The sequence below is a fragment of the Zeugodacus cucurbitae genome, chromosome 2, assembly GCF_028554725.1.
Source record: "Zeugodacus cucurbitae isolate PBARC_wt_2022May chromosome 2, idZeuCucr1.2, whole genome shotgun sequence".
Lineage (NCBI taxonomy): Eukaryota > Metazoa > Arthropoda > Insecta > Diptera > Tephritidae > Zeugodacus > Zeugodacus cucurbitae.
The window spans coordinates 24,566,360-24,586,886 of record NC_071667.1 but is presented as its reverse complement, the minus strand read 5'-3'; the positions used below and the strand labels follow the sequence as shown (position 1 = coordinate 24,586,886).

At 35.6% G+C, this 20,527-nt stretch overlaps 1 protein-coding gene across 2 annotated transcripts in view; it reads left to right on the top strand.

Moving 5' to 3' along the window:
• Positions 1-1,815: 1,815 nt before the first annotated feature.
• LOC105217796 (histone-lysine N-methyltransferase trithorax) overlaps positions 1,816-20,527 on the top strand; it is a 51,407-nt gene continuing 32,695 nt past the window's right edge. For both annotated transcript variants that reach the window (XM_054225974.1, XM_011192987.3), the window contains exon 1: positions 1,816-2,440. The gene's annotated coding sequence lies outside the window, so the exon portion shown is untranslated. The remainder of the gene's footprint in view (positions 2,441-20,527) is intronic.

Sequence of the window (20,527 nt, the reverse complement as noted above, 5' to 3'; positions counted from 1 at the left end):
ACAAAAAACCTATTTGGGGGCGGGGCCACGCCCACTTTTCCAAAAAAATTACATCCAAATGTGCTCCTCCCTAATGGGATCCTATGTTTCAAATTTCATTTTCATAACTTTATTTATGGCTTAGTTATGACACTGTATAGGTTTTCGGTTTCCACCATTTTGTGGACGTGGCAGTGGACCGATTTTGCCAATTTTCGAAAGCAACCTCCTCAGGGTGCCAAGGAACATGTGTTCCAAGTTTCATTAAGATATCTTAATTTTTACTCAAGTTATCGCTTGCACGGACAGACGGACAGACATCCGGATTTCAAATCCACTCGTCATCCTGATCATTTATGTATATATAACCCCATATCTAACTCTTATATTTCTTGGTGACACAAACAACCGTTATGTGAACAAAACTATTATACTCTGTGCAACAGGTTGCGAGTGTATAAAAAAAGATGGATGACGCCTGAAGGTAGGCAACAAATTTTGAGCTGAGATATAATCAGCGAATTACCTTAATGATCTGACAACTATCGTAATCAAATTCCAATAACTGCTCCGTTTTGTTTAAAAAAATGTGGTTTAATGAAGCGGCTTATAGGCTATAAACACCATCCCATAGATCTTAAACGGAAGTAAATTCTGGGAATCCTTCAAAATATAGACCTGATCGCGAAAAGTTGCAATAAACTTCTCTTGGATGTTGAATATTATAGAGAAAGTCCACCGAGCGGATCATTCAACCATCAGTTGTATATTAACGCTACGAAACTACGAAATGCCTTAAATTGCAAAAAAACAGACCTCTCGCATTCCCATTCAAATGAAAATAAAATTGACCCCCCAAAAATGTGAATAAATCAGACTATCCGTGACCCTTACATGTGCACCTCAAAATGCAAATAAACCCGACCCCCACGAAAGCTCATTGACCCCCTCAAAATGTAACCGACCATGTGACCGCCAAAATATAATAAACAAACCCCACCCCAATTAGAGAGGGATTTTTTTTTACATTTTGGGCGCACTTGAGGTTAGTTTTGTTTTCCTTTCAGTCTGGATTGCTTACATTTTGATGGAAGGAGGATGAGGATTTTAAGGAGTCGCATGAAGTTGAGTTTATTCAAAATTTGTTGCGCCACGTGATCCTGTTAGTTTACATTTTGATGGAGTCACTTGGACTATGTTTTCCATTATTCCGATCACTGCCTTTGAGAGCTAGCTCTTGGCGACTATTTCTTTGTTATTATACTCGGGTTATACATATGTATTTGCTGTGTTGAGGATAGGAGAGTTCTACTCGATAATAGATCGCAGTAAACCTCTTCAAAAACGAATTAATAATAATAATGCACTCATTAAGCAATAATTATATCTTTTGCTTCGAAGGCAAGTCTGTCAACAGTCAAAGAAAAAAAGAAAACAATCATTCTGAAATTTTTTACACCTCTTCTCTGGATCTCTCAAATTCCTTTCGACTTTTAATAGCTTTCAACGAGTTGAATTGCTTAAAAAGTGTTCACAAGAGATTTCAAATTTGGTAATGGGAATAGAACAAGAAATTTCATTAAGCAAACTGACTATAAATCAAAGCAACAAATAATATTTAATAAATAAAAGGTAATATTCGGAATTTTAAATAAACCAGTAGTTAAAAAATAAGATTATAATAACACTAAACATAATTTACAAATGTCCGACTTTCAAAAGTACCGGTTTAATTTCCTTCTCTCCATTTCCAATTCGTAACTAGAAGAACTGTGAACACTGCCAATTGGTTTCTACACACGACTATCTGCTGGAACGCACTCTACATGGAATTCCGACAGCAAAGAGAAACGCCAAAATAACCGCAGCTAAGCTCGCATTTCGCATTCTACTTTTCGCTTTTCCCTTAAACGTATTAACATATCGTGAGTGCGTTATTTTTCTCATATTTATATAGAAAATGTCATAATTAATTAATAAAACTATTGAAAAAGTGAAAAACAATCACTAAAGTAAGTGGGTGCAGTGAAAACGGCATGAAAATCGTCCAGAAAGTGTGTCAAATCGACGAATGAAAATCGAAAAACCTGCTTACAGTGAAGGTAGTGAGAAAAATTTTCATCTTTTCGTATACACGAGTAAACGAGTATGTTCGTACGTAGCGAGAGTGCGTGTGATTGTGTATATTTTTGTGAGTGAATTTTTGGTTTGCGCGAATGGTAACAGCGAGAGCGCAAAACCAACGAGAAAAACGAAAACAAACTACATAAATGGTAAATGGGTTGAGAATGCGAAACGGTAGTGAAGTGTACGAAATATAGTAAAAAATCAAATAGTGTATAAAGAGAATTTCAATGAAAATATAAAATAAAATGTTGACAACAAATAATATTTTTACTGTGCAGACAAAACTAATTTGCAGCGCAACAACAAAGACGCAATTTTCGGATTAAAGCAGAAGGTAAGCAAATATAATAATAATGTGTGAAAGTATTGGCAGAAAACAACAACAAATAGCGTATGAAAATATCTGATAAATTTTGTGAATAGAAGATATCGTAAAATGCAATGAAAACAACGTATGAAAACAGTGGATATGAGAAATAAAATGTTAAAGCACAACACAAAAAACCGAAAGAGAAATATGTTTTGAAAACAAATGCGCGCGCATGCCGTTGCAATTGGCGGTGAATTTGTAGTTTGTTTTGATGGCTCTTGCCTACTGTTGCTCCACTACAGTGTGTCAATTGTTGATGCTGATATTTCGTAATTACTTTCATGAAATATCTCAAAATATAACTTACCGGCATAAAAACCGTGTAGTAAATAATTGATTAACCCAGTGTAAAGTTATTGGTTAAATACAAATTGGTGGCTACAAGCATAGCATACTTCGCAGTTTGGTGTGAAAACTTCTTGGTGCATGAGAACGTGAGAAATTTTATTGTGTATAAAAGTATGCACTGATACCATCTGCACTTCATATGCTTGCATGCATATCATAATAAAAGAAATTAAAAAAAAAAATAATAATAATAATAGAAAACCAATTCAATGCCATATTAGATTTTAACGCTGAGCGCACATTTTATATTATCGGTATTTACCAAATACAATAAAATCGCTATCTAGAGTTTTCGCTGCGTCACGTTTACCCTTATTTTTTGTTTACCCTTGAAATGAAGCGAAAACAAGAACAAATACTGTTACTACACAAGTACGTGTGTGTGTGTATGCTCCTACAAAGTAGTCACTTCAGCGCAGCGACGACAGCAATTACCATTACCTGAATATGTAATTATCCTTAAAAGCAGCCAACCTTTTTCGTTGTTGGCTTTGTTCCCCTGCTTGCAACGCTGCGGACACTATTGGAGACGACATAACGAGTTTCCTTCGTGCTGTGTATAGTGTGGTGGTTACTTTTTTATTTATACCTTATTATTGTTTTCATCGCGCCATATGCGTTGTTACAGCTTTTTAGGTATATTCATTTAATTTACCTTAATCGGACAGCCGTCAGTCGTGCGTTTAGTCAACTATTGACTAAGAGATCGAAAGCAAAAAGTGAAAAGAAATTAAAAACAATCGTATAAACGCTTAAATGTGTAACAATTATACTAATACGAAAAATAAAAATGACAAATAACAAATTGAAACACGGCAAAAAGTGCAAAGAATTATTTATGCAAATTAACGTATAATTGAAATTCATGACAGCAATAAAAATTTGCTACAAAATTGAAGGTAAAGTGACGATAAAGTGTGAGCAAACAAAATACAAATAATAAATTATGCTAAAAAAATCTATAAAAATTGAAACGAATAAGCAGCAAAGCGCGTTGAATAAATACGAAAAGAGAATTAGCAAAGCAATAAATGAAACGTAAAATTAATGAAACTATAACAGCAAAAATAACCAATTAAGTCCATAAGCATTGAAAAATATTGAAAATAAACCTAGAAAAATTATAAACCGCAGGCTGTGCTGACATTTAAAGCGATTTATATGCATAAAACAAGCTGAAAAGTGGCACTATAAAAGTGTTGTGTGTATAAATGAGTGTTTTGTATCGTATTGTGTTGTTGCGTGTGAATACAGTATCAATAAATAATAAATTCATAAGTGAATGGCTACAAAACCGCCAACAACAAAACGATAAAATAAATTAATGACAACAACAATAATAGTCATTATAATTAAGCGGATATTATGGCTGCTCTCGACTGCCGTTTTTTTATGATTGTTGAGATTGTTGAAATTCGCTGATTTCTATAGATATGCAATTTAAGGTGTTGCTTCGCAAAGCATACGTAAGCCTATATACTGTATACCTACTAAATGTATACATACATAACTCACAATCGTTTTGCTTGTGTCTGTTTTTTAATGTGTTTTTAATTCCTCGCCTCTTAGCTGTTCGCAGATTCGTATGATAAAAGATTTAAACAAATATAAATTTTTTCAATTTACTATTTGTGTATGTATAACAAAAGCCGAACTAGTCGCCTATTTAATAAATCGTATAAAAACACTTTTGTGGTCAAAAGGCAAAAACAAAAACAAGTAAAAAAAAAATACTTAAAGCAATCGTGGGAGAAGAGCGCAAAAAGGCATATCACTGAATTAATGTGTATGTTTGTGTTCATATACAGTGTACGTCATAATTATTGCACTGTTTTAAATAGTGTGTTTAATCAATAATACAAGTTTACAATATTTCAAAGAATATAATTAGTTAAGATACTTGATTAAAGTCTATCTCTTAATGAATTTTATATTATTTCTGTGGTTTGCAAAAGAATCATACGTAAAGCAAACAGTTTCAGAAATTAAATATAATGTTAAAATTGTAATTATCTCTTATATAAATAATTGTGGTTGTTTAGCGACTTAAAGCAAATAATTTTGCGGAATGCTATTTATTTAACAGTCCGGGTAGCCGGATAAAAATCAGGGTCCGTTCCTGTTACTTTAAACCATGTGTCATGGGAACGGCTTAGCTGCTAACTTCTCAAAAGTACTTTCTAATGACTCTTTTATAGATATCTTTTTTTTATAATTACAAATCTTTCACGAAAATATTTTCAGCTTTGAAATACTTTTAATCGGCTCTACATCTCAATTTTAGAGCCTTTCGTTTATATAAAAGAAATCATAAATTATTTTTGAACTATAATAGCAAAACAATTTTGAAAATAGATATGATAATGTATTGAAAAAGTAATATTTATGGTTTGAAATAATCAAATTTGAAAACAACTTAAAATAAAATCAAAAACTATTAATTTTTACAAAAAAATTAAAGAGGAACATGTGGTTAATGATTCCCAGGATAACCAGGATAATAAAAGCCACATTTTCAAAAAAAATTAAATTACTTAAAGAATCTAAATTATAGAAATACTTTGGAAATTATAAAATATTATTACACTTAAAAAATAGTAAATATTTTCATACTAGCATGCCCACATCTCCTGAAGGAATTGAATCTATAGAGTATATTTTGAAAATATTAGTAAAACATTTTTGGAACTATGTGAAAGGAATTTCTGAGTAATTTTCGAATAAATCAAGATTTTAAAATACATATAGTGACAGTTGTAATTATTTTACCACTACTGTAAATCGCATATTTAGATATGTAAATACATATGCGCGATTGTCGTAAGTGTGGAAAAACAAGTATTTTGCATTGTAGTTTGTGTAATTTGTATAACTAATACTCCCCCCTCACTCATTCACTTGATTGTTGTGCCTATTGTCTGCTGTGCGAAGATTTGTTTTGCGAAGATACATCGTGTTTTTAAACGCGATATGTAGTGATGCGAAATCGAGCGAAATATGCGGGTGTGCGATTGCTCGTTGAGCAGCAACACCATATGTTTGTTGTTGTCATTACACACAATTTTTTTCATCTGGCCTTTTTTCTACTACATATTAGCAATTCGTGTACGAGTTTGTCATGTGAAATAAATATGTGGATATGTATCTTTTAGAACTTCGGCCAAGCAAGAAATATGAATTTCGTTAAATTGATTTTGTTGTTATTATTGTTGTTGTTGAGCACTTAATTTATCGCTCATTTCGTTCGTAACGAGTTTTGTATTGTCGCTGACACCGCCGATGACGAATAGATTTTTCCACTACACGATTTTTCACTCGTCAAATACAATTTATATGCATACCTAATTACATACAAACATACAGTGGTGTGCAAAATAAAAGACATTTAAAAAAATATTGTGTCTAAAATCGCAATTCTTATCATTCCCCACCTCTTCACCTCCTACGCTTGAGTAGTCAAAGCTCAACCGTTTAATTGATGTTTCGCATTATTATTTTTATATTTCGCCACATTTTATCTGGCTTCAATCACCGCAACCTTCTTTTTATTGCCATTTATCTGATGTCTCCCTGTTTTAGTTTGTTAGTTGTTTTTGCTGTTTTTTTCTTTTTTATAATTATTTTTTTCTCCTGCGGTCCACTCTCTCCATAATCGCATATTTGCTTTAGTTGCTATTCGCACATTTTGTTGGGTTTTGTGAAATTTCCAAATGCGCATATTATAAATAAGCACATATGTACATATCTTACAAAAACAACAAGAAAAACGCAGAAAATATAAAAAACAACAACAACAAATAATATCCTCATATTTACCCTGCTCAAATACATTTTACTTATTATTTGGTTAGGTATGGCGAGATAGTCATACACAGATACTTAGATACATGCATACATTCATATTTACATAGTATATACGGTAGGTAGGCTTATGCATGTAGTACTAACAACAAATACAACAGCAATTACTGCACCGTTGACAGTCATCTTCATGCGTTCAATTGTTGTTTGCATTATTTGTAGCCCAAACGGAGAAAAAAATAGAAAAAAAAAAATACAAAAACTATAAAAGTAAGTCAAATATAGCTGTGTCTGTTTGTATATACCTACATACATACATATGTACGTAAGTGGTTGTGCTGGCAAACAAACGTAAATCTCGTAAAAGCGGAAAATCGAATTTCAATTTCAATTGCCATTTTCCTCCAAGTGCTTTTATTGCCATTATTATTATTATTATTTACACATTCGCCTGGCCGATTGCCTGCCCACACATGCCAACAATGTACTGCGTGAATAAACATACAAACAGAGGTGTATAATAGATGCAATATTTACAGTTATGGCACTCCCCTGTCTACGCGCCGCTGTCAAGGTAGTAGCACAGTGTCGCGGGTATAGCGAAAAACCAAGCAAAAATTGTGTTAGAAAATAATTTCAAATTTAGTTCTGTAGTAGGAGTGGCAATAATGACTGGTTAATTCGATACAGAATAATATGTGGTGTATAATTAACCAAAGTCTAGTTGCTCGTTCTATTCGACACTCTCCAAGTTCAAGTCCTCGAAAAGCATGTGGTGAATAATATAGATTATACCAAATAAACTATAACCAGAAATACGATAGTGTGGAGGGTTGGCTTTCCAACCTCGATAGGAACCATCAACTTAGATGAAATTCGATCCAACGATGATTGATTCTAAGTCTTCTAGATCGATATGGGGCAATTGCAATTGCTGATCATTTATTATGTTTGTTCCCCTTCAAACCTTCATCGATATGGCCCAATCCGAGTTCAAGATCATCACCTATATATGTAGAGGGTAACCTCCTTCAAATATTCATCATTACTTTCGGTGCCCAGTGTTGGAGTGGAGTACGTATATGGCTGTCGGTCCGAGGAACCCGGCTTACTTGCTTAGCAAATATCTGTAATCATCAGGTTTTGAACGGAATCTATAGATGACGAGTTTGCGTCATCAAGCCAAGTTCAGATTTTAAAACGGGAAAACGTTTTTTATGAAAGCTTCATTTATTTTTAGATCTGGTCTTACCGGTATATGTTATATATTAATACCTATATTTGGTATGACAAGTTGGAGAAGATATCGTTAGTGAGGCCTCATAATGTCTTAAAATTCGCTCCAAGCGCTTATATCCTAAACGATGCCTACTACTCAGGGAATACGTGACGGCACACCATCTGGTATCGATTAGGACCATAACTGGTCTATGCGTGCCCTACCAGACAAACCTAACCTATTTGGATATTTAGGATATTCCTGGAGATGAAAATTTTTAGTATCTTCGACATCTATCTATTGACATTACGGACTTCAGCCGACGGAGTTGATTCTCAAACTGTATAAATAAGAGAAGCTCTGCTTCTACTCTCTCAGCAATGGAATAGTGTTAGAGAGGAGTCCGTGCATATTTTCGGAGTAAAGGAAGCTTAATTTCTTTCAAAAACTGAACTTACCAAACTTCGTTCTATCTTAATACTTAAATTTTGATTTTATAAATTTTTGGAGTGTAAAATTTTTAGTATCTATCGACTTTACCGACCTTAAACCGGAATGTACTCTAAAACTACAAAAATAAAAGAAGATGCTCCATTGCTACTTCAACTCTCTCCCGTAATGGAACGGTAATTGCATACCCATAAGCAATTCTACACTCTACTGCAACCCTAACAAGATATTTTATGGTAACAATAAGATTACCTGCAAAGCTCGTTATATCTCCGGTGACTGTAACAGCTCTACGCGCTAATGCGACACGTAGACAACCCGTCTAAGTACTTATCTACAAATAAACTAATCACTCTTTACATTTGTCTTAACTGACTGTTTGGCGTAGCAACATTTGCAATCAAAACAAATGACAAAATAGCAGAAAAGTATGTGGAAAACAACTAAAAGCATATTTACACTTTACTTCTTTGTTGACAAGCCAAAAGCGCAATCCCTCCAAACTGCTCACTCTCATACACAAACTCACACACAAACACCTTCAAGGCCTCTACAAACCACTGCTACTTGTTTACCCATTATATTGTACTCCATTTATAGTTTGTTGCATTTTACAGTTATCTCCACATGTCCGCAATGTGACAAGTTTGTCAAGGGATTCATATCTAACGCCAACTCGGGTACGCGCAGTTGCCTTACAGAACGCAATTCTTTGGACGATTAACTACTACTTACCGCACGAATCTCTAGATATATTCAAATACATGTTTATATTGTAGATTGCTATTTGCGAAGCAGTTCGGTAGCTATCGCCGGCAATGGGATTAACTATGATTGACACTGCAGATAAGGCTTTTTGCCAATCTGTTCATCAAGTTCAGCTAACGCTGTGTAGTGCTTTCGTAAATAAGAAGGAAAACAACTGAAATACGTACCTGTGAATGCAGAAAGGTTTACACATGGTTTAAATTTTTCAACACCCACAGCATGTTGCGGAAGAGCGTAATGGTTTTGTACACATAACGGTTGCTGAGGGTACTCTAAAAATTTGCTAAACAACATTTTATGTTAAAACGATTATCAGCGAATGATAACCAGGTCCACCTATTAAAATAACGGTATACTTTACAATTGCTGACTATATGCTAAATCTCGGAAAGAGTAACTTCTACATAATTAAAAATGGATATAGTACGATCACAATGCATTTTCCAAGACCCAACTATTGCGTTCTAAACATGATCTGACTTTTCAACTATCCGATCTCCAGTTGTTGTAGTTTTTCTTGTTGATTGCTCGTGCTGTAAATTGATCATTCAGGTATGTTTATTTTCGAACCATTTCCAGTCCAGCACTTGAGTTAGACCTTATAAGATCAATATCGGGATTTAAGGCTCTATTCTCACCACAATTCGGTAGACATAACCGAAATGAACCCGAATTTTTATCCGACAATGGACTATTTACTCGTTTATCCCAGATGTTTATCATACAGGATTGATAATTTACGAACCATTTCCAATCCAGCATTTTGCTCTGTTCTTACGAGAATTTGGTCAGCATAGCCGGTTCAAACCCGACCGACCGAAGACTGTTTACTCGTTAGCTTTCCTCAACAAAAACAACTTGCGGCTCTGGATCGGTTTCAGCGGTCCTTTCGTAATTGTTAAACTTGAATCATTGTTTTTTTTGCGCCTAACAACAATAACTTATCACTCGGTACCAGCCGTAATTTGTACCACCTTGCTTCTTTCCGTTTTTTTTTATTGTATCAAAAAGCTGGATTACATTTGTCAATTGCACAACATGACGCCACAAATCTCTAATCAAATAACCATCAACGACAATTTTAGGTTATGTCTGATTTTTTACCCTTTGTTTTTGTGTTGGTCTTCATTCATATCTTTGGTTCGTGACTAAAGTAGCGCGCGAACCCCACAAAAATTAAAGGAAACTCCTCATAAACCTGTCAATTTGACAATTTGGCTTTCTTGCTGATTTACGGCCGACGCGAGTGTGACGATTATAGCGGCAAAAGGGAGTAAATATATATTCTACTATATATGAAATAATGCGTTTGTTAATCGACCACAACAATCTGGTCTGAGGCTCTCGCAACGATTTCGCTATAAATCATGAAACACACGATAGCACATTACTTCCCCCGTTTGTATTTCGGTTGTACTGTTACTGATAAGAAAATATTTGTTGATTCTCGTATCTTTTGCATTTATAATTAAGCTACTGTATTTAGCGTGGTTGCCAAGTAAATATTTATGATGAATTTTATGCGCATATCATTTGTTATTATTATAATATATTATTTTTTATTTATAAATCAATAAAAACCAATCACTACTAAGATTGTCAGCTTAATGCCTCGTCGCTTATGCGGTGTAAAGACGGCGCTGCGATTTCCATTTATTTATGACAGAAAGTTAATTATTTAATAGAAGCTGCTACGTCTACAGTGTGGACTTTAAAGCGCTTAATGTTGATTATTATTTTAATTTTTTATTTACAACTCCTCGCTCTCATTTGGCGCCTTTATCATTTGTTTACCTCATAAAATTTGCTAATTTTTCGACATAAAAGCCGTTGTTAAATGTTTATAAACTTAAAAGTTATTAACACCGCCTTTTCCATTGTCACACAATTGGCAGCGTTTAAGTATATATAAATTTATATACTCGGCAATTGCATATATGTATGGAAGTCTGCGGTTTATACTACCAAACTAGTATTTATGACGGTAAGATAGTATTAAAAATTATTATTTACGCTAATAATCGTTTATAGGCAATAAAGCAATAACAAGTGTATTAAGGGAAAGTTTTTTTGTTTGTAATCTTGATCATTAGTGACTTATAATCTAAAAAGAATTAGAAGAAATACTTTAAGTGTCTGAAAAGAGATCTGTGCAAAGTAGAAAATGTGGAATTTCTAAATCCAAATATAGTTTGAATTCTCTACAAAATTTCCTTGTTCTACCTTTGCTTCTACCTTTTGAGTAGCTTCAGTAGGGGAAAATTAATAACAATGGATAGCTAGAAAAGTAAAATTCACGGCACAAATCACTGTTGAAACGTCATCAAAATAGCCTAAACATAACCACAAAAAACTACAGATCATGATGAGACATGATGGGAAGTAAACCTAAGGTCTAATGACTGCCGTACCTTTATCTTTATGTTCGAAGTTTTAGAAAATGTTACGTATCAACTCGTTTTCTGCAGAAGTCTCATTAAGTGGGTTACGTGAAGAATAATTGTTGATTTCCTTCCCGAACTCCATACAACCTCTTTTCAGCATTCATTTTGCGGATCTTAGTCTGTATATAGCGTGATGAAACGTTGTAGTTGGCAGTATTTGGTGAGGATTTACTGCAAGCTCCTACCAAAAAACTTGTAAGGCTGACTGACAAAGTAGTGAATCATTATATTGATTTTCGGGCTGAGTTCTTGCAAAGCTCCGTATAATAGACTTTAATAACCTAAAAGAGTTATACTCATGTTTCTCTTCTCAGAAGTAAACGGTTTTTCAATAAGAGCGCTACAAAATTTGCAATTCAATGGCCACCACGGGCACGCTTACAGAAGTCCATTCGCTGAACCCAATTCTCGACGGTTTTCAAGCATAAGTCGGCCGACACATGGCGTCGTTTGCTTTCCCTATCAGTCTACTTTTGTAGCGTTCCTATTGAAAACCCCTTTATATGATTCTTTGAGGTTTTGATCGATTGCAAGTCACTGTTGTATTGTTTACAAACTTTCCTTCGAAAGAAATACACTATTCAACTGTAACTATTTACATCTTTTATAAATATTATGTATATTTAGATCAGCGAAATCTATCGTTAAAAACTTTTTCGATAACTATAGAATTCATCTTCATCTGATTTTAAAATACTAGTCACATACTAGTTGCACTTGTTGCCTTTAAAAATAAAATGTATATACTCGTATCACATCAACTCTGAGGATTTGTAATTTTTTATACTCTCGCAACAAAGTTGCTAAGAGAGTATTATAGTTTTGTTCACATAACGGTTGTTTGTAACACCCAAAACTAAACGAGTTAGATATAGGGTTATATATACCAAAGTGATCAGGGTGAAGAGTGGAGTTCAAATCCGAATGTCTGTCTGTCCGTCCGTCCGTCTGTGCAAGCTGTAACTTATTTCTTGGCACCATAGGAAGGTTGCTTTCGAGCAAAAAAAAAATGAGCAAAATCGGACCACTGCCACGCCCACAAAATGGCGAAAACCGAAAACACATAAAGTGCCATAACTAAGCCATAAATAAAGCTATGGAAATAAAATTTGGTATGAAGGATCGCACTATGAGGGGGCATATGTGGATGTAATTTTTTTGGGGAAGTGGGCGTGGCCTCGCCCCCAAATCGGTTATTTGTATATAACTCGCAAACCAATAGAGCTATATAAACCAAACTTTCTGCAGTCGTTTTTTTTTTAGCCATTTCCTTTTACATTCCAAAATTGACAGAAATCGGACAATAACCACGCCCACCTCCCATACAAAGGTTAGGTTGAAAATTACTAAAAGTGTGTTAACTCACTGAGGAAAAACGTCAGAAACACTAAATTTCACATAAGGAATGGCAGATGGAAGCTGCACTCAGATTTTTTTACAAAATGGAAAATGGGCGTGGCGTCGCCCACTTATGGGCCAAAAACCATATCTCAGGAACTACTCGACCGATTTCAATGAAACTTGGTTTGTAATAGTTACCTTACATCCCAATGATATGTTGTGAAAATAGGCCAAATCGCTTCACAACCGCGCCTACTTCCTATATACCAGAACTTTGAAGACAATCTGAATCGTTTACTTTACAATATATAAAGTAAGTACTAGTGAAGATATCGGTGCAGAACTTTGCACAAATACTATGTTTATAGTGTAGCAGCCCCATTCTAAAAATCACCGAAATCTAACCATAGGGTTTTAAGACCCCATATATCGAACACGAGGACCTCGGTGCTTCTAACCTAATATTATGGTTTCCAACTTTCAATGGTCTTTATACAATATATATGACGAATACGTGACTCAAATTGTGTATTATATAATATAAATAAAGTTAAATAAATAAATTGCGAGAGTATAAAATGTTCGGTTACACCCGAACTTAGCCCTTCCTTACATGTTTTAGAATATATTTGGTACATGCAGGTATTGCACTCTAGTCGGAAAATAGCGAATATCGTTAGACACGAGCCCGAACCTCAAGCACCACACTGGTACGCTAGAGAATTGTTTGTTTTGAAATTCTACGCCATCTGCGTCCTTGAAATCATTGACGACACACTGTGCGCTTACGTATATCCTGTGCCATATGCGCTATTGTTCCAACATACTCGTTGCTATTTATATTGTATATATCTAAATAAATTCATTTAAGTATTGTATATCCGTGCACATGCGACGCGATACGGCTCAAGCCGGCACTTATCCACCCCAAATTTATGGTGTATGTACGTGTGTTTTAGGCAGGCGCCTGTATTTTTGACGAAAGCGCCACCGTCAATGTCGCCATGGTATTTGTCATAGTCGTCGTCGCAGTCGTCACCCTGGCCATTTCACCCACCCCAATTTCCGTAATTTTATTTGCTTTTTCTGTTGTGCATGGCATAAATCCCCTCACGCCCCACACCGCTGCGCGCACACGACAATAACTAACTGCCGGAACACACACACATAAAACTGTTTGCACTGCCTGCCGCATCGGGTAGTTATAGTATCTGCTCAAAAGTATATGTTCGATGTCGTCGTTAATTCTACGCCACCACCACCCGCCATTCACCGTGCGCCCATCACCCATCGCCGTTGCCACTCAACGCAAATCGCTTCAACGCGCATTAGTCAAAAGCCGAGTACTACTTGGCAGCCACACGTTTGCCGGATTGTTGAACTGTGTTGGCCGGTTGTTAATGGCAAATGCTGCACAGACACACACACACACACACACACATTCTCACATACATACCTGGTATATAGTTGGTGGTGGTTGAGGTGGCTGGCTGGCTAGCTTTTAGTTGAGGTGGCGGTGGCGTTGCTGCTATTGCCTGTCAGCTGCTACGACAAAGGTTAGGCTCTGGAGTATTTGATTTGCTGCGCACATTCATTTCGCTGCGATTCGCTTGCGGCGGGCGGCACATTGCGGCAATTGCCAATTGGCGTGCAAATTAAGTGGAAATGTTGCGCAGTAGCAAATTATTAAACACATTTCATTCTACATGCATGCATATGTATGTGCGATGGTGTGTGTTGGGCTAGCTCATACTACTATTTGCTTTCTATTACTTTTGTTTTCCTTTCATTCAAGTTTGTTTTCTAGTTATTTGTTATAGTTTTTGCTGTTATTGTTCTTGTTATTATTTCCTTTGCGCACTAAATCAACAGCAGCTGCTGTGTCAAGCACTTCACACACACATGTGTTTGTTTTTGTTGTTACCTTTGAAAGTAATCATCTTCTTCCATTCATTTGCCGTAACGTTTACATTTGCGTATTGCGGTTGCTTTGTTGTTGGCGGTTTTTATTTCATCATACCACATTCAATTGTTATATTTGTATGTGATTTTAGTGTTGTTTTTATTACAATTTGTAACGTTTGCATTGCGCAGCGGGATCCATTAATGGCAGCGTCGAGCATTTACTTACATAAATTGGGTGTAAATGCTCACATACATATATATTATATAAATGTTGATGTGTTTGTTTTGTAGTGCAAAAATTAACAATAATATTTGTCATCAAAACACAAATGCCGCTAGAGTTAAGCCTTTCAAGACGTAAGTTTTGCGATTAGAATTGCGAACATACAGTGTTGTGCAAAATATTGTGAACGTGAATAATAGTTAGATGACGAATGACTTTCAAATTATTTGTTTATTGTTTAGGGATTAAAATTATTGCTAAAATGGCAAACAAATATTTTTAAATTTTTTTAAATAAAAAAAAATTGTGCTAATAAGTGAAAAAAAAATGAAAATATTAAATATAAATTTGATTTTAACTACAGTGGAACTTCCATAACTGAAATCACTAATATCACCAAAAAAAACATCGAGTTAGAGCGACTTCAAATTATAGAAGTTTTCATTAAAACAAAAAAAATTTCAAAAAGCTGTTTGGCTGACGTTTTAAAAATTTCTCATCAGAATCCTCATCGCTTTGCATGACGCTAAAAGTCATATTCGTTGGGCCTAAAATATCCAGTTCTACAATATCATCTGTTATAAATCCGGACGAGCAGATCTTGTTGTCCACCTGAATATAATCTGTACTATTACTATTTCTCATCCATAATTTGAAATCAGTTTGAATAAATTTTTGATCATCGTCAATGTTTTGCAAAACGAAAATAATGCTGTGTAATCTTCGTCGTCCCAGGCGGAATGTTGACCAAATCCAGCCTTTCGGAAGCAGTTTGCTATTGTTTGGCTCTTAACGTCTGTATCATGATGGCATTGGCCCTTGTAACATGATTTATGCAACCATAAGTGTAATATAATTGATGGAAGGAAATTAGTATGAAGTTTGACTTCTATTGGCAATTCAAGAGTTCGAGTTATGGAAGTTCAACTGTAATTACATAATTATTAAAATAATCAAGTATTATTTTTTTTTATTATATTATACATTGTTTAACTAACTAATTAATTGAAATTAAATGCCTAATTACAAATAAATATTATTATTATTTATATTTTATTTGAACTCATTATTAATATAAAGAAAGAGACTTAATTAAATCCAAGAGAATAATACGAACGCTAGGAATGAATCGAGAATTCTTAAACTATATGGTAACTGGGGAGAGCGAAGAGTATTACTAAGTCTATGGGGCTGTACTTCATTTAAAAAATGATTGGTTTCTAGCTGCTACAAGGTATTAAATATAACAGAGATTTACTCGAATATGACTAAAAGTCAGGATGACCAATCTTTCATACAAGCAAGCTTCAGACCATAACTGTAGAGCTGTATTCAAGCCTTTGTCAGTCCCAAATATCCAACTTGTACAACTCAGAGATAACCACGAAATTGTGAACTGTGGTTTACTGTGAAAAACTAGTCAATGGACAAACACCTAAACAGCCTAAAGCGTTAGCTTATTAATGTTTAAATAAATCCAATTATATCCTTAGAGATTTTACGCACGAAAAAATCTTGATTACAATAATCACAACAACTGTACGGTAACCGCCAGACAATAGACAATGGCTTTGTGCCAAACTTTATGCTCCACATACAGAATTTGTATGTGCATGTGACATCCAAAATTGACCGCAGCCGTTCAATTACCACCCTCATCCAAAGCAGACAACAACTTAAGCTGCCTCGCCTCGCCGCGCCTGCAGTTAACGACTTTCCGCTTTGCCATTATGTGCCACTCTATTTAGCGTAACAGTTTCTGCGTGCCTTCCTGTTTGCCTATTATCTACCTGCACAATGCGTCGCCCACACCTCGCGCACGTCAAAGCAATATGATCCTTAATCAAAAACTTTTTGACTATGTGTGTCCTTTAATAATCGCTGCTGACACGCTTTGGGCAATTATTTCGTGCAAACGTCCGTTTCGCCAACTCCAAAATTTCCAGTCGCCTAGAGTGTGACACAAATTCAGTCGCCAAGCGCTTAGTTACCGTCTGTTCAACGTACCATTGTTGGTTCGGTTGTTTCATGATTTAATGGCTTGTGGCTAAATAGCTTGGCTCGTTCCATCTCTTCTCTTGGTCTATAGTAAACGTGAGCTTTTCTTTTCATTGCTTTGGCTCATTCGACTCATTGAGTTGTCGTTTTACTTGTTTGTTGTTGTTTTCCACCAGTGATAAATATTTATTTTATATCGCACCTTTTTCATTCAATTTACCGTATATTAGCATCCTACACGCTAATCTGCGCAATTACTTGTAATTTGAGCATGTATACTGAAACTCATTTAGACATATACATATGTACATACGTACTTATATACGTAGACGCGCCCGATTTGTCACGACCCCACAGTCTACTTCACGTTTCACATATTTTATTTTATACCCGAGCGCAATGAGCGCCATTACATGAGTAAACTTCGGGATATGCTCTTTAATGTCAGTAAAAGTAAACTTGAGACGCAATTAGTTCGCGACGAATTCTTCGGAAGATTCACTAAGTTACGATTGAGGATATTCAGGTCTTCTGAAGCCTTATTGTTTGAGCCAACCTGCTCTTAACAAATTAACGACTAACTGAGTTAAATTTTCAGTATTACATTCCATAACTCTGATCACAACCATTCATACAAAGCGAGCATTTTAGTTCCACATCGGTTCTACCAGCTTTAAGCCGTCTCCAAACACTATAATACTACTGTCAGTTCAATAACTCGCATCACGATCATTTCTACATCGTAATACAGTTAGTTCCACATAGGTTCCTCAAGCACCAAAAAGTCTCCAAACACTATACAACTATTTAGTTTCATAACTCGCATCAGAACCATTGATACATTGCGGTACTGTTAGTTCCACAGGCTCCCAACCGTCTCCAAAAAGCTAGGTTTTCTTAAAAAGGTTTTTTGAGGATCACAGAAAATCCAAAGTACCTGTCAAGATCAACTTGATAAAAACTGTGTGTTTTCTGTGATTCGACTTTGAGACCCACCGCTTAGAAGTGTCACACATAACTCTGTCTCTCATTTAAATTGATTTTAAAATGAGATATATTATTCGTCCCAATTATAATTACCTACAAAGTCACGCCTAGTATATAAAGTAGGCTTAGCCGCACACTTTGGCTTTCTTACTCGTTACCAATTTGTCTTGAACTGCTTTCGATTTGATTTCTTAATATTTGCATTTTCCATAAAATCTCCCGTCTATGCGCACTCATTTACAGGCATGTATTTTTGCATCTACCTTTTGTGCTCTTGTTTACCCATGTCGTCGTCACCGTCAACGCCACACATTGCCATCGGTTGGCGTTTAGCCGTTTGATGTTTGACGATTTCAAATTGATTTCAGTTCGAGTGGTGGCAATAATAGCCATAAATTGCCCTCAAAGCGCTCACAACCCCCCCTCCAACACAAAACCATTGCGACTGCTCTGCATCACCGGTACAAACGACGAGCACATCGGCATCGAGCGAGCGCCACTCTCTTTGTCACTCACATTCGTGTAATGGTCGATTGGCTGTAAAAGAAGGAGCGCGACGCAGCCGGTCGGTTGGGTTTTGCAAATTTTTACATACGATTATGTGACGCGGGGAGCGTTCATGCAAAAACTTATTAAACGCTGCTGCTGCTGTTGCCTTTGTTGCAGACTGCAATGTGTGACGCTGCAATAGTTTAGTGAATTGATTTTTTACAAGTTTTCAACTTTTTTCTTCTGCGTTTCAAGTATGTTGAGTTCTTTGCTTTGGTTCAATGAGTCACAGTGGCACATTGTTTCCAGTCGAGTTGGTCGAGTTATTGAAAAAGGACTTGGGTAACGAAAATTGTGTACAAATTTATTATTATTTTTTGCCCATTTCGGTGGTTGGTAATGTACCTATGGCGTTTTAAGTGGCGTAAGCATATTAAGTCGTTGATTTTTGACTCCTGTAAACTTGATTGAATTTGCTTATTACGAGAAAAATAGAGTTCAATCTGTGGGAAAACACAGTAATTTTGCAACGAAATGCTAAACCAGGTTACGAATCAATTCTTTGAGTCAACTGGCTGGAAAATTTGCCAATATGTTTAAGATTATAAAGCGAAGAAATTGAGAAACAGCAACCCTACCACTAACTACCAGTTCTGAAATACATTTGACATTACATTTGAGGTAATGAAATTTCTTGATAAGATCTGTTTATAAGATCGAGTTTCTTCTGATTTTTTTTAAGTTCTCAAGTTCAGATCATTAAAAATCCTAAAGTTCAGAGATATTGTAGACCTTTAGAGCCGGGCGTTGTCTTATCACGTTCTCAGACATTGTGTTGCAATGATCATCGGTCTCCTAGATATATATCTTGCGCTTGAAAATCTTTATCAGAGAGTATTAGTCAATGGTCGATTCCCATATATTACAACTCTCGATTTGAGTTGTTGTTTAAAGATTCCAACAAAGCGACGAAGTCTGAGATATTTAGCCTACTTTATCTAACTCGATGTCGTACTGGGAGAAATAATCAGTCGTTCAGATCGAAACGTCCTCTGAAAGGTTCTTCACATTTCAACTACTGGCCCGGTAAAACAATAATTTAATGTCCGGAGTAAATGGTGGAAGTTTTTCTGTGTGAATAGAAGTTGTGGACTTAAGCGATTTCTTAGAGTCACAAAGAATTTCGTGCTGATTTTGTCGCCACTATTAGATTTTTTCTATTTTATTCTGTCAAAATCGAATGTTTTCTCCTCAATTGGGTCTGAACTTCAATCCTCACTGCTTTAATTTATAACAGTGCGCCAAAATGTAGGCAACGGATAAGTTTCTACAGTTGGATTCTACTTTAATGACTTCGCTTTCTTTTATTACCTCAGCGCGCCGAAATGTAGGCAACACTTTCGAATTTACGAACTATACTTGGGGGACCGATCTGTTTTAAGAGTTTCTAAATTCTTAAATCCGCCTCCGGTTCTTAAAGACCAGCTTCTAAGCTGTTTCATCAACATTTTGTTTTTGTTACGTAAATTTTCTATTGTCAACTAATTTGGCCTCTTCATTAAAATAGCCACAACACACCTACGAATATCTAATCTAAGCGCTTCAAGTCATTCACTCATTTAGATACGCTTTGTTCAACAGTAAATGACCCTTTCGGGCTCGCCACACAATGTAAAAGCGCTCCCCAACTTCAAATGAAGTATTTATATAAACAAATCTTGCTAAGTCATATTATCCGTAAAAGCAAAACAAAAGCAAAACAAACACACAGTAGATAAGTCAGACCAAAGAAGAATTGGGAAAGCGTGAATAACCAAACAAGTGGCTGCGTGTCGGCGTGGTCTCTGCGTAGGAAAGTGTAATTAAAAAGAAAAACAATTAATGGCTGGCAACTTGGTGGCTGCGTGTTATGCCACCGGGTATTTGGGTATACGAGTATCTTGCATTTCACGCCTGCGCAGTTTTCAACACTTCACCGTCCATTGGCAATTCAAAGAACAAGCAATTTATTTATGTAAAGTCATTGGGGGGCGAACACGTTTTTATGCATTTTTATTTACTTTTTATAATTTATTTGT